The sequence below is a fragment of the Arctopsyche grandis genome, chromosome 4 (assembly GCF_051622035.1).
Source record: "Arctopsyche grandis isolate Sample6627 chromosome 4, ASM5162203v2, whole genome shotgun sequence".
In the NCBI taxonomy this organism is placed as follows: domain Eukaryota; kingdom Metazoa; phylum Arthropoda; class Insecta; order Trichoptera; family Hydropsychidae; genus Arctopsyche; species Arctopsyche grandis.
In genome coordinates, this window is record NC_135358.1 from 19,187,369 (window position 1) to 19,202,013 (window position 14,645).

A 14,645-nucleotide genomic window follows, 5' to 3' on the forward strand; every position below is an offset into this window, starting at 1 on the left:
GAAAACACAATTCAAACTGTAGTAAATTTGAACTGAAAGTGTAGACCGCACACGACAATAATACAAAAGCAAATATCATGAATTGCGTCAGCAATTACGCACAGGTACAATTCAAGCAAAACGCAGATGCATTAACTCAAATTATAAACGTAGCAATAAATTTTCCCAATTTTCTTTGTCACTGCATATATGTATACTATGTTTGCGGCAAATATACACATATGTACGTACAAACCGACGCACATTTACGTACTACATATATACTACGTCGCATTCTAAACGTATTGCGCATCTCGACCACTCGAGGAACGGCGGGTTAAGGGTTACCATATATACATATATACCCACCCACTCCGACAAACCCTCCCATGAGTACTCACCCCATCCCCTCACTAATTATTTGCGTCGTTTTCGCTCCGGGGCTGTGGCGTCGAGCCATTGCGAAACATTCACTACCTGTGCCCGTGCATATGCTTAGACTGGACTTGTACCATAGATACGACAATAATATATGATATAAGCCTTTAGAAATAGTTTTCATTTCAATCAAGGTCAATAGCGAAAAAGTAAACGCCAAATATTTAAAAGGAGATAAAATGATTGAATAGGGCTGAAACACGGCGGAAATACCTTCAAAAAGATACGTACAATTTCACTAATTATTTTGAAAGGTTTAGTCAATTGAAAACAATACCTTATATATCGATACTTTTTATATAAAGTAATATAAGATATGAAAGGATACCACGCACTTTGAATCAAGTATACTACCCTTTAAGTAATTTATGTAGATTAATCGTATTGATCGTATTGAGTGAATGTCAATGAAATGCGCTGACCAATAGTTCTATTCTTAATTCATCGATGTCATCACCGTCGACCAATGGGATTGCGCTACGACCAAGTCACTCACACTTAAGGATTCCAATCGAATATTTATATATATTAGGCCTTTTTTGGATACTCGAAAAATGATATATTTTTTAATTTTATTCGAATATTATTTGTTATAATTTAATTAGGTCATTTTACGGAAACAATGGCCGAATTTGCGAAGACATAATGAACAAAAAACGTACGTTCAAAGATTTCGACCATTTAAAAAAAATAAGAGAGACGTTAAATATATTGTACTAGTTGTTTTACCCGGCTTCGCTCAGTATTTATAATATAAACAGCTTAAACATGGCGAATCTAATAGTAAATATTCATTTGTTTTATTAAATTTGATGTTACCAACCAACATTACATATTTACAAAGTCTCTTTCGAAATTATATATGTACATAGTAGATGATTCTTTATTAATTATTAAGCCTACATCGACCGCAACTGAAAAATAGTATTTTCTACAGCGGGATCAATCAAGACTAAACTGCGAACTAATCTTAAATTTGAAACTTTTAATGCACTTTTATTTTTAAAATATGTATTTTTAAATTTTAAATCAATATATTGTTATGAATATGCTAGTTTTTTTCGTTTTAGTAATTTTTTTTCAATATCTTAAAATTTATATAATTTTTCGAATATATTCGAATATCTACTAGAATATATTTTATTTGAAGAATATTTGGAATTCCTACTCACACTACTACGATTCTCACACACATTTCACTTCACATGTTATTAGTATTGATTATACTTATCATATTAGACAGGTTTAAAATTTAAACGTGTGCGCGCACTGAAACTACTATAAATATTGTGAATATCTCACATATTGGGTATTTAATCTTAGAGAGGACCTTCTATCAGTTTAAATTGTGAGATAAATATACCGTGGTAAAACAAAAACATCGTATTTTTTAGATTTGATTGAATGTAATTAGAGGTAGTAGATTAGAATGAAATTTATAATTCTATTAAAATTACTGCATAATTAAATGCAATTTTTTTCCGTTTTTAATTTTTTGTCGTATTGAGCACACGTCCCAATATGTACCAGTCAAAGTGCAAGATTTTACCCGCATTATTTACGGCTAGCTATAATATAAACACTGCAATGAAAATGCAAGCGGTCGTCCGTGGTGCGATTTATCGCGACGTGGGGGGGGAGGGGGGCTAGAATTTACGGTATTGTTCATTGCAATGATTCAAAATAAATAGAAATCAAATTTAACCAAAGTATGTGCATAGGACTTTTTATCATCTTTGCCCGATCGGAGTTTATTGTTAGTAAATTGATTGCGACGGTAGAAAATAATTGACATTAGATAATTATACAATTTTCAGAACCTGTAATCATTATGATTAAAAAATAACAGTTTACATTCATATGTACATATGTATATTTTTAACAGTCAGATTAAAATAGATGACATTATAGCAAAAGGTCACACTCCCCTTATACGTTTCATTGGGTAATGAATAATTCTAAAAATAAAAATTATTATAAATTAGCACAGCATTATACGAAACTACAAATTAGTATATGCATGTTACAATCGAAGTGAACTTTCAGTTTTAATATATTCTAACTGGTGTTTTAGGTCAAACATATTGGAATACAATTCAACTAGTAAATTATAACTCTACGAGCGTTTTGATGTTTTTACGAATTCTTTAGAATTCAATAATGCGTTAATATTACGAATTATGGTAATGAGTATCATATTACAATAACGCTAAGAATGTGTTCAAAACAAAATTGTGACTCTCCAACTCAATTTACTAGTCGAGTGACGTTTTCACGGAAACCTAACTTCTCCATTTAACCCGGTACCAACTTATAGTTGAACAATATTTCCAGTAATATATTTTGACAACTTGGAATGTAATTCGCCATATGAATCAAGTAACGTGGGCTAGAAGGACTATATTCCAACTAATCAAAATATATTACTACTAAAAATACACTTCAACTTAACGGTAGTTGATACCAGGTTAGATGGACTATATTCCAACTAGTCACAATGTATTACAACTGGAAGACACACTTCAACTGTAACATATAAATTATAAAGTAATATTTGTTTTAGATTATTATAGTTATTTTAGATTCCTTTAACCGGGACTATGCATTTTTTTCGCTTTAGCTAATATGCATATTTTAGGATGATTTCGAAGCAATTCTGTGTATACCATCAAATTATTTTTATTGAATCGAATCAACAAGAATTGAATATAGAGAAAATTATTCGAATATATTTTCGGCAACGCTTGCATAATATGTATATAAAAATTACATAATAGATAAATAAATGTAATAAAAAAACAAAATACAAGAATGAAGCGATATGCAAATTAGCGACAGTAAAAATAATTAAAAATTCGTTAACGATAATTTTGTGCCTACACAAAACACGTTTCTTTTGACGCGATTGGCGGAATCTCTCAGCGCCAAAAATTAATAATTTCGATAATTGCTGACCGTAAATTACGATTTAAATCGAATGCAAAATTTTCGACTAGGTATTGTCGGGCGTTACGAAATTTTGGCGACGGGGGTCAATAGCACCGAAAAGGTCATCGAGAGTGCATCCGAGCCGGCCCGGGGCGTTCTTCCAATAATAATCATATGAATAATGAAAAAAAATGCAACACAACAATAAAAAGCGAACCGTTATTATACAAGCCGAAATATGCATAATCTGCTCGATTGTATGGAGTGTTATCCGTATTATCATTTCGGGCAACGTACACGCGTCACTCACGATAGTAATTTTTCGCCGTAAAATATGCAGACGCAATATTTTTTAATTACTCGATTTTTCATTATTAATCAGGGCTGTGGAGTCGTGGATTTCTGATTGGGTTCAAAGTCGTTAAAAATTCGAACGACCCCAACTCCAATTTCACGTTAATTACTTTATTTTACTGGATGTATGTACATATGTAGATCTGAGACAATGTTTCTATCTGTCTTTTTCTTATGTTTAGGTAAAGTTGAGGAGATGTCTGACATTTGCCAAACCATTATGTCAAATGCATACATTTTATTTTGTATGAATTCATAAATAAAAAATATAAATTATGAAAATAAAAAAAATTTAATGATTTATATTAGCTCACTATATGTACATATGTATGTTAATATGTATTTGTAGAAATCTGAACTAGTACCCCAGAGATATTAAAAAATAAGCCCAATGGGGAAAAAATGGATTATATATTTTAAATTTTTAAAAACGGAATCAGAGTCGTGTTTTTTTAACGACTCCACAGTCCTGTTATAAACACTGAAATTGTATGAAACACAATAAGATTTCGTGTCGAAGGAAATGTTGATTTTTTTTAACAACGGCTTCATTTCAATAAACGCAATTAAATTCGTTCCATCAAAATACGATTCGTTAAAAAAGCGGCAATAGGTAATGTAAACAAAACAAAAAAGTCTATTCAATTCTGAAATTGCATCTATAGAAAATATTATCATATCAAAACTGCTGACGTTTTAATTACTTAGACTTAAATAGGGTTCTGAAACTATTGTAACGCGTTAAGCAAATGAACTTTCACAAAATAAATACACTACAGTCAACTCTTTTATAACACGGTGGATCAGTTTAGAGATTAAGAAAAGAAAAGATAAATAGATATATATAAAAAATGTGAGAACAGTAGGTACATCATGTACACATACATCATGTGTCATCAACTCATCAAGTATCACATTTTCATTTTTGATTTCTTACTCTTTTTTTGCTTTCTCGAGGAATTGATTTACTGCTTTATAGAGGGGTTGACTGTAGGTACAATGTTTTTACATCATAAAATTTATTTTACAAATCCTTAAATCTTAAACTGGGGTCCACATAGAAATTACCAAGAGTCCGCGAAGGACATTAATGACATTAATGAAAATAAAATTACTTTTACATTATTAGGACTAACCAGAGCACGGTTTGGCCGTTTTCAAATCTCTCATTTGTGGATATTCTAATCAATATTTCCACATAAGTTATTATATTTTTAGTGAAGTTTTAATTAAATACATTAGATCATACAATTTCGTTGCATAACATGAGTCACAAGTGTAACGGACTTTTGACACGACTAAATAAAATTATATTACCAGTACATCAAAATATAGATATTCAATAATAAAAAACAATGATATTTTATAGTTTTACGGAAAATTACGAATGTCTAGGCAGTCTGCAAGCGGCCACACTGTGCAGCGGCAGTAAAACGATAGATTTCACAAACGACGTAAAATGGTTAGAGTTGGGTGGGATCCACAAAAAATGTTATTCAAGAAGAGGTCAGCGGATTACACAAGTTTAAGAGGCGCTGCTTTAAGGCATCTTTTACATAAACGTGTAGGAAAGAAATAAATATACATTAAAAATGTTTGAAATTTCGACTTCTGATTGTATGACACAAATCGACTTAAGTTAGTATTGTATGAATTATTTTATTTAGGTATGATTTTTTATACAACGAATGTTCCGTTCTTCAAGGACGTTTTGCGTAAGCGTTTAGGCAAAGAATTACCGCTATTATACATATGGATATCTATATACATATATAGATATCCCAAAAGAAAAAACAAAATTTGCTAATAAAGATACGATAATGCGTGAAATAATTAAAATAAAGCGATAGCCTCAACATAAAAAATATAATTTATTGATTAAACGCTAGGTAGTGGGTAAAGGTGCAAAAAATATTAAACGATTAATCAAGAATTATTCACATCGACGAAAACAGTCAATGAACACCTGTCGTAATTTTTTTGCGACGTAACGACGTGCCCGTACGTCACCGAAGGGTTAGTGGTGACTGGCTACGGCCACATAATGCAAAATACAGTTCATGTATAATATAATGTGTTTTTATTAAACATAAAAATGTATTTGTCGAATTATTCGTAAAATCGTCGGAGCAGGGGTGACAAACTGTGTCGGACACGGTCAGAAAACTGCACGAACACCGTTAACCCGAACCGTCACGTACAATATTGAACCAGCAAAGCAAAGCGAAACATTCCGCAGATTTAATGAATAAACCGGAGTGAAACTACCCTTTTTTGTACAATTTTTTTTCTTTGTATTTCTTTTCAACCGGAAACGATACAAAATTTCCCGCGATCGACATCCGAGACTGTGAATTCAGTTTCTTATTGATCACTGTACATAAAATATTGAAGTAGAACTATGGTATTCGTGAGGATATCGCCTTTAAAACCACTCTAAGATCGAAAAAGTAATAAAACTAATAACGTTAAATAAAATGATTCATTACAATTATTTGGCCGGGTGACTTGAGGTCACGCAGTAATTCAAAAAATGTACGCAATTTTTTACATATTATTTTCGATTAAACTTAGGTTGATTCCAAATAAACACGACCAGAGTGACAAAATAGAAGTGAAGTTTACAAATGGTTCCAAAACCCGGCCGGAATCGAAAGATTCGGATGGTTATTGAATCCACGTCCGATGTCTCCTGTTAGAGATTGACAATTTGTCTTACTTAATTTAAATGGTTCCTATAAAATCGGCATCCCCTTCCTCTCTCGCGAATGCAACTAGCCTGAATATGCTGATTTTTGAAAGTATTATATTACATATATGCATACGTGGGTGAGAAGTATGACAAGGGTAGTTGCTACAGTGTAGAATGGAGAGATTGAAATGGCAATGAACGAAAGCTGGATAAAATAAGTGCTGGAATGGTACCCGAGAGAATATAAAAGAGTGAAAGAAAGGCCGCCAGGAGAGTTGAAGAAAGGCGTGTTGGAGGCCTTCAGCCAGGAGTTGATGGAGAATGGCTGCAAATTATGATGATGATATTTATGCATGTACACAGTTTAACATGGTGCCAGTTTGGGGTGATGTAAAATAAATCTAAATTAGAAGCTGTTATAGTGGCAAGCCTGAACAGAATTGAGTCCATTGAAATGTGGTGTTACCGGAGGATGTTAAAAATCTCATGGAAGAAGCATGTGAGGAACGAAACGGTCCTCCAGCTTCTTCATAAAAAGGATAATTATAACTAAAAAAAAACCGTACTGTCCAAAAAGACCATCGTATTTGATGATATGTAATTTAGTATAACTAATTATATGTAAACCTGTATGAAGTAACCTGATTAGGATCCATTATTTCGGCGGATTTGTCGGCACGCGAAATGACAGATATAAACGTCATTCGACTTTTGGCTGAAACACCACGCTATTCGACTTAACACCACGCAATTTAACATTCATTTTAACCTCATTATATAACCTGCGAGTGCAGTAAAAATATATAAGAGAGATAAAGAGAGCATATAATGCAAATTTTATAAAATATAGTGAAAAAAGAAAAAGTTATAGGCGATTAAAAACATTAAAATCTGACACAGCGAGAAGGTGGCGAAAAGGTAAAAAAACGATCGGAAGAGTTTGGATAAATACTAATAGACGTCACCGAGAACGAAAATGGAGTATTTTCAAACGTGTCTATTACGATTATTTTTACCATCGTAATGGCGGATTTGATTTCCACATACATCGAGCAAAATGGCAAAGTTTGAAAACAATCGGTTAAGAACTCAAATTTTGTTAGACGAAAAAATCGAAAGCGAGCTAAGAAAAGGCTAGTAATAAAAAAAGAGCTTCTTGACAAGGTTAAGCGCCGTAAGATAATATTTTGGCCACGTTATTCGCGGCCCCAAATATCGCCTCCTACAAACAATCATAGAGGGAAAAATAGAAGGCAAACGATGGCTAGGGAGAAAGAAGCTCTCTTGGCTCTGGAACAACAGCTTATGGATGGGACTCGGACTCCAAAAATTGTTTCGGCTTGCCGATGATAGGGAGGAATTCGCACGGACCATTAACGATGTCTGCCAATGGTAGTCGCCTACGTCCGAATACGGATTCGGCATTAGAAGAAGAAAATAATCAATTTTTTAAGCAGTAAATTTGGTGTATGTTTTGGCAAGGCTTAGCCATGATGTGCGCAGTTCTAGGTTTAAGCATTGCGAGCGAAGCTTTTCAATTAGAAATGCGTTTGAAATTATCGTTGAAAACAAAGGTATATACAACAATAGCTATTGGGTACGTTTGAAGAACGACCGAATTGTGCAGTGGTCGTCATATGCGACACAATAGTAATTTATTCGAGCATTGTTTAAAAATTGCCGACTTCGTGGTATAATTTATGTGCGCTCGCGAATAGGCAGGCATAGACGAACGACGGCGATAAAAATCCTCATCGGTTGTCCCGAGTGTTACAAAAAAGCGTTTGTCCGTGCGCGGGTCAAATTTTGCTACCAGTTGCGTTACGTTGTTGTTGTGTTTGTTTTGGCGAAATGTAAATTTTTGAAAGCGCCGTATTGATCTTACGGTTAAGTATTTTCACTGAAAAGTTAAATATACTTTGAGCGACTTCAGAAACCATAAAAATTTTAAAAACATTTCGTAACGCAGTACGCGTTTCGAGGACAACTTTGAAACGTAAACAATCGTACGAGTTGATTATACCTAATGAATACATACAACATTATAATTACGCCGAAATGGACATTTTAATTGAATTTTCATTTATTGCGATGGACTCCGGGCATTTTTTTTAATATGCCAAGCGGTTTTACAAAAGTTACATAATGCAAGCATATTGTGCAAAATTCTGATACACACTTTTCTTCTTACCGCCTTTTATATCTGTTCTTATTTGTATTTTTCATATTGCATATTTTTTTTTATTTTTCGCCTCATTTATTTTATGACTGTGATTTGATTGCATTTTTGTAACAAGTAACAAATTCCTTAGGTCCATCGGTTTTGTCTAAATTACTACAAATAATATATTGAATATAAATTATAGTAATATAATAATAATACAATTATTATTTTATGCATATTGATTAACGTCGATAATGCGTCAAAATTCTTCGGTTTGTAACATTTACGGGAGCAAAGATTGTTAACCACTGGCATTATTTATGTCCTAATTTGTATGTATGAGGCATGTCAATAATTGTATAATAAAATAATATTTCAACTCCAGTACCTTTGAACATAAACGTATAAATGAAATCATATAGGAAAATACTCGCAAGTATTCTACCTAGGGATTACAATTGAAAATAAATACATTAAGTACATTCTTAATAATAATTAATAATCTTAATTGTAACAACCGTCTGATCGTATTTATTACGACTTAGTTGGTTTGTGTTGCCACTATTAAGCATGCGTCAGTGTAGCCACTCTTACGAATGCATCAGTGTTGATACAAGATAACTGTCAAACAGAAAAAAAGTATTTTCATAACTGTCAAAGATAAAATACAGGAGTTACGATTACTGTGTTACCACTGTAAAAAGCTTTAAGATCAAAAAAAGAGAAATAATATTTCTACGGTTGAAATATGCCTTCATCCCGCTCAAAATTTTAGTCATTTTGGACAATTAATACTGATAATAAACACAAATTCCAGACTACCTAATTTACAATACGAAATTTGCACGGATTTTCAATGCAATATTAAGCCTGTAGGTATATGAACTACATATTTACGATAAAATAATTTCCGGTAAATTTTCCAATTTACTTGTAATTAGCGAAGGCGAAATTTTGGCAATTTACCGATAAACTGATAATGCAATCCCCAATTTTAACACAAAAAAAAAAAATTATTTCTAGTGTACGATTTTATCATATCCATAAAAAAAATATTTATTTCTAGTTTACGATTTTATAAAAATATGTACATGTATGTAGTCTGATTGATTAATGTTATATTTTGATAATTGTAGCGCAATAGGCCATAATATTATAGTTGGAACCATAAAATAGATACAATAAATATCGGCCCACGATTAAGGGGATGAAAAACATTGGCAAAAAAAATAAATTTGTATTATTTTGAATACTTTACATAATTAATTTATGAATAATCTAGCATTCATTCATGTGACAATCTTACAAATTCTAAGTTCACGCACACATCCGGGATCGTTAATGTTTTGCGGTCAAAAACTACATACAATCCACAATCAGAGCACTAAATCGTAAAGTTAAACAAATAAAAAGCATTTTATTTGATGTAATCCATTCATTCGCATGCATCAGATTTGTTAGGCGGAAAATGAAACAATCGATAATATGCAATTAAAAATGAGATAAAATTTTAAGTAATATTAACTTTAATTTTAAGTAACATTAACATCTGTTGTCACGAAGTCATAAGCAGACTTAGCCGGCCAGGATGCTTTAACCCACAAAAAATGGTTCACTGTTGTCATTTACTATTGTAATTGACAATGGTGAAGCATTTTTTGTGGGTTAAAACATCCTGGCCGCCTAAGTCTGGTCATAAGTTATAACCGGAGATCGGCGGACAAGTTGCTTTTGCCCACAAAAAATGGTTCACTATCGTCAATTTTTTTTTGCTCTCTTGCTTTGTAGGACAATAGTAATTGACAATAGTGAACCATTTTTTAAGGGCAAAAGCAACTTGGCCGCCGATCTCTGATTAACACTAATAACTTATAAGAGCCGGACTTATAACTTATGAACTTATAAGCTTATAACTAATCATTTCAATGACTAGAAGAGGGTGAACAATGAAGAACTAAAATGAGAAAGACAAAGATGAAGTCACACGGGCGTTATAATACTAAATAGGTTTTCATCTGTTTTATATTTGAAAAGTTCCAACATCAAAATAACATTTATTATGTTATATTACTTTAAAAAAAAAAAAACATTGAAATATTTAAAAATCGTTAAGGGGGAGAGGGTTGAAATTTGAAACGCAGGCAAAAATGGATATGATCGTTAGTAGAAAAATATGGTACCATAGTATAAAAAACACCCAATTTTATGCACGCACACACAGACCTAATATAAAAAATCACGAATCTAATAATGAAGAAGGGGATTTTGAAGACCCGCATGCGAGCCTTTCTGTCAATTGTGACACCGGATGATTAAACACACACATAATGCTCCCAATCGCCCTCTCTTCATAGACGAAGCATTAAAACTTAATTGTGCTTCATGTGTAAAAAAAAAAATATTACAGCTATAATATTTATTTCGAACATAAAATGAAAATAGTTCCTTCGTGTGGTCACAGGCGCAGTAGGATCGTCTTCGGAAATTTTAATGAACATGACTCAACGTTTGAATGCAACGTCTTCTCAAACGTCGCATTGTGCACTCGAGCAATGCGGACAGACTGAAAGAACGGCGGATTAAAAAGCATCGTTTTTTTATTATTATTTTTGGTTTCATCTTGTCCCCGAACGAAATTTGGCGTTACCCACTTTGGCGGCAGTTGAACGCCAATAAAGCGGCGAAACGGCAGATGTGCGAGATAGCGAAACGATGTTACTCGGATAAAGTTTAGCTCATATGGCAAGGAAAAGCCAGTTCGCTCTAAAAGGATGAAATGTCATACGAAACACCTGTTTGTTATTTGGGGTTGTTGTTGTGACGTCACCGGAGCTCTTTGATAAAGGAAGCGGTGAGATAGCATTCACGTAAATATGCCCGCAACTATTTTAATAACATTCGCGAAACGTATTCTGTATTCTACATATCAATGGCTTGGTGCACAGATATTAGATCTCCATTTTTAAATTTTTACGAATTTTAAGTTTACAAATGCTGGAATAATGCAAGTTTTTCCATTCAAGGTAATTTATGTGGTATACATAAATTGAAAAGACTCCAAACCTAAAATTCGATACAAATTCAAAGATGGACATATGTATAATATTTTTGCAACAAGCCACCGATATGTACTATTTATTATATGTATATAACGTGTGACTGTCTAGAGTTGTGAATTAGCACCGAATTAATTTTAATGACATTCCGAGTTTTGGTTACAATTTTCATTGAAAGTATCATGTTTAAAAATATCATGTTTAGAAAGTATCATGTATAAAAATATATATATGTACATATTCCCTACTATTGGTAAGAAATTATCTGTTTCATGTAGCCTCGTGCTGAGGATTTTGTAGTACATACATACATATATAGACTGGAGGATGGCTATTGAAGATGTGAAATTTTTACAAGTTAACTACAAACCGCAATTGTTTGTTTTTTGTTTTATTTGAAAAAAAGTGTAACTTGGGATATAAATTTAAAAATGAATCATCATATATTTCCATTATCATCATCAGCCATTTGTCATCCACTTCTAGGTGAAGGCCTCTGCAATACGATTCCATTCGTCTCCATTTTGGGCAACTCTCATATAACTCATCCCACACCTTTTCTAATTTCATCCACCCATCTTCTTTGCGGCCTTTCTTGCACCCGTTTACATTATCTCGGGTACCATTCGAGCACTTCTTTCGTCCATCTATTGTCCGTTCTTTTAGCTACGTGACCCACCCACTGCTATTTCAATCTCTTCCCTATACCCTTGTATTACTTCTCACCCACGTATTCTGCATTATATCTCTCCTCGCTATTCCAAGCATATAGCGTTCGTATCTACGTCATATTAAATGTCATATTTCAATAAAAATGTATCCAGTGCAATTATTTTTACTTTAGAATGCACCGCGGTTTCATATTATTCAATTAATGTAGTAAAATTAAGATTTACACAATAAAATAATAGGAGACGATTGGGAAAAAATGACCAATACGATGCCAGTATAATCTTGAATAAGATGAGGCCTCATTTGCCATTTTGGTATGTCAGATACTCATTAGTGTGATCGAACGGTGAGATACATGATCTTTAGTTTTTGAAATAAATTTATACATGCATATATGACGTTAAAAATTCTATTAGTAACAAAACTACACATGTAATTTTAAGTTTTTGGTTGAGTCTCGGTTCACCAAAGTTACGGTAGATCAATATATTTTTATATTTTTGGTTCAATTCAAAACCGGTTTGCACCTCGGCTATACATTTCTATTAACACTTCAGTTAGATACGAAAGCGTTAATAATAACAATAAACGAAAAGCACGTGAAATGTGCATATTGAAAATTGATTTCGTTTAGTGAATTTACTTTTAAACTAACCCTTTGACCGGTTTCGAATTTACAAAAGGATGGAATTCACGTTTGTCTTTTGTAGGAACGAGAATTCGTGTCATCTCGAATTTATAGTGTCGTGTTCACCATTATACACAAACATACATACAAACACACGGCCATATAATATAATACGTTCATTCTAAATTTTAAATTAGAAAAACTGCTTTGGAAAAGGCTCGTCAAAATTTAACGACAACTTTTTAAGCACCCAACAGTTACATCGAAGTGATCGGCAACATTTCGACGCACGATAAATATTTTGGTGCGAAACGACGGCGTAAATTATCCTAAGTTTATAGCGATTCGCGAGCGGATGAATGATTTACAAACGAAAATGTCGAATACTACATGGTTAAAAATCAACTTTGGGGTCTTACGGAGCTGAATATGTACGGTTCGGAATCTCAGCTATGGGTTTTATTCACGGTGCTGGACCGCAGGACCATAAACTGCAGGTAAGGCCCACCTGAAGGGAACACGAGCGTCCATGTTGTTGCGGTCTCTCCGCTTTATCCAAATACTATTTCGGTCGTCGGAGCCGATCCCCCTGCATTTACATAAACAGAAAGAATACTCGAACGTTTCAATAGGGAAAGAATACCTGAACAAAAATGGGGCGAGGAGGGGGGAGGACGCACGGTACACAATAATATCCACATATTTAGCTTTATTTTCTACAAAATGCATAATTGAGTAACATGAAACTGAGATGACTTTTGACTCGGGCAGTGCAAAGACCGTCAATTAAGTGAAGGGACAGGTCTAGGAGGAATCGATGTACTCGTGTGTACATTTAATATTTACTTGTGTGGAATACCCGTTATGCACTAATGTTATACATTGAATTTTTGAGTAATCATTGCATATGTACATCCAACAAATTTGGTTTTATTGATTAAATTATAATTGACTTGCTATATAAATAATATACATATAATGCAAAGAGGTATGTGTATATGTTTGTTTTATTTAAAACTGGCAGAACTGCCTGTCATTACTAGGATGAATGAAAGTAACTTTTACAGAATTTTTTTTATGTCAGTTGGAGTATCACGAGATAGTTGTTCTAAATAATTGAAAACTATACATTTGCATAGCGAAGATCATTTCAGTACATTTTCTAAACCTAAAAAATCAAACAATTAAGGTCGGTAAGATTAAAATTAAATTCTGGGTATAGTAAACCTCAATTGGAATTTTCAAGCATGTCGGAACCGGCTCTTTTAATATGTTAAATGGTTTAATTATTGTCAGACATATCGACGTTAATCCACAATGGATAACTAATAGACGACATACCACGGCAATGGTTTAAACCTAAAACACGTTTTTAGGTATACAAATATATTTCCTACATACATATATAGATAGTTAATTAATATTAAAAAAACAAACAAACACTAGTGATTACAATTAAACGAGTAGATACTGTTTGAAAAAACCATTTCAACTTCTTCCTGTCTAATATCACTTTATTAGATTTTTTTCTGAGTTTGCTTTTGTTGGAAGTGTCTCGATAGAACGAGCGGTATTTCCTAATATATTCGATTTTATGTGTCAGCGGTCATTTATAGAGGGGTCAGCCACTAGTGGAGTTACCCTAAATGCCTAATAAATGCTTCAAATCCGAACCCATATTTTAGATATGTAGATAAAAGTGGACGAAGCAACACAAGCTTTATCGTAAAAGTA

The 14,645-nt window shown here is 33.0% G+C and overlaps 1 protein-coding gene across 1 annotated transcript in view; it reads right to left on the reverse strand.

Moving 5' to 3' along the window:
- Nucleotides 1-14,645, reverse strand: part of wge (BAH domain and coiled-coil containing protein winged eye) — an 89,440-nt gene that overhangs the window by 63,418 nt on the left and 11,377 nt on the right. The gene's annotated exons all lie outside the window — the stretch shown is intronic.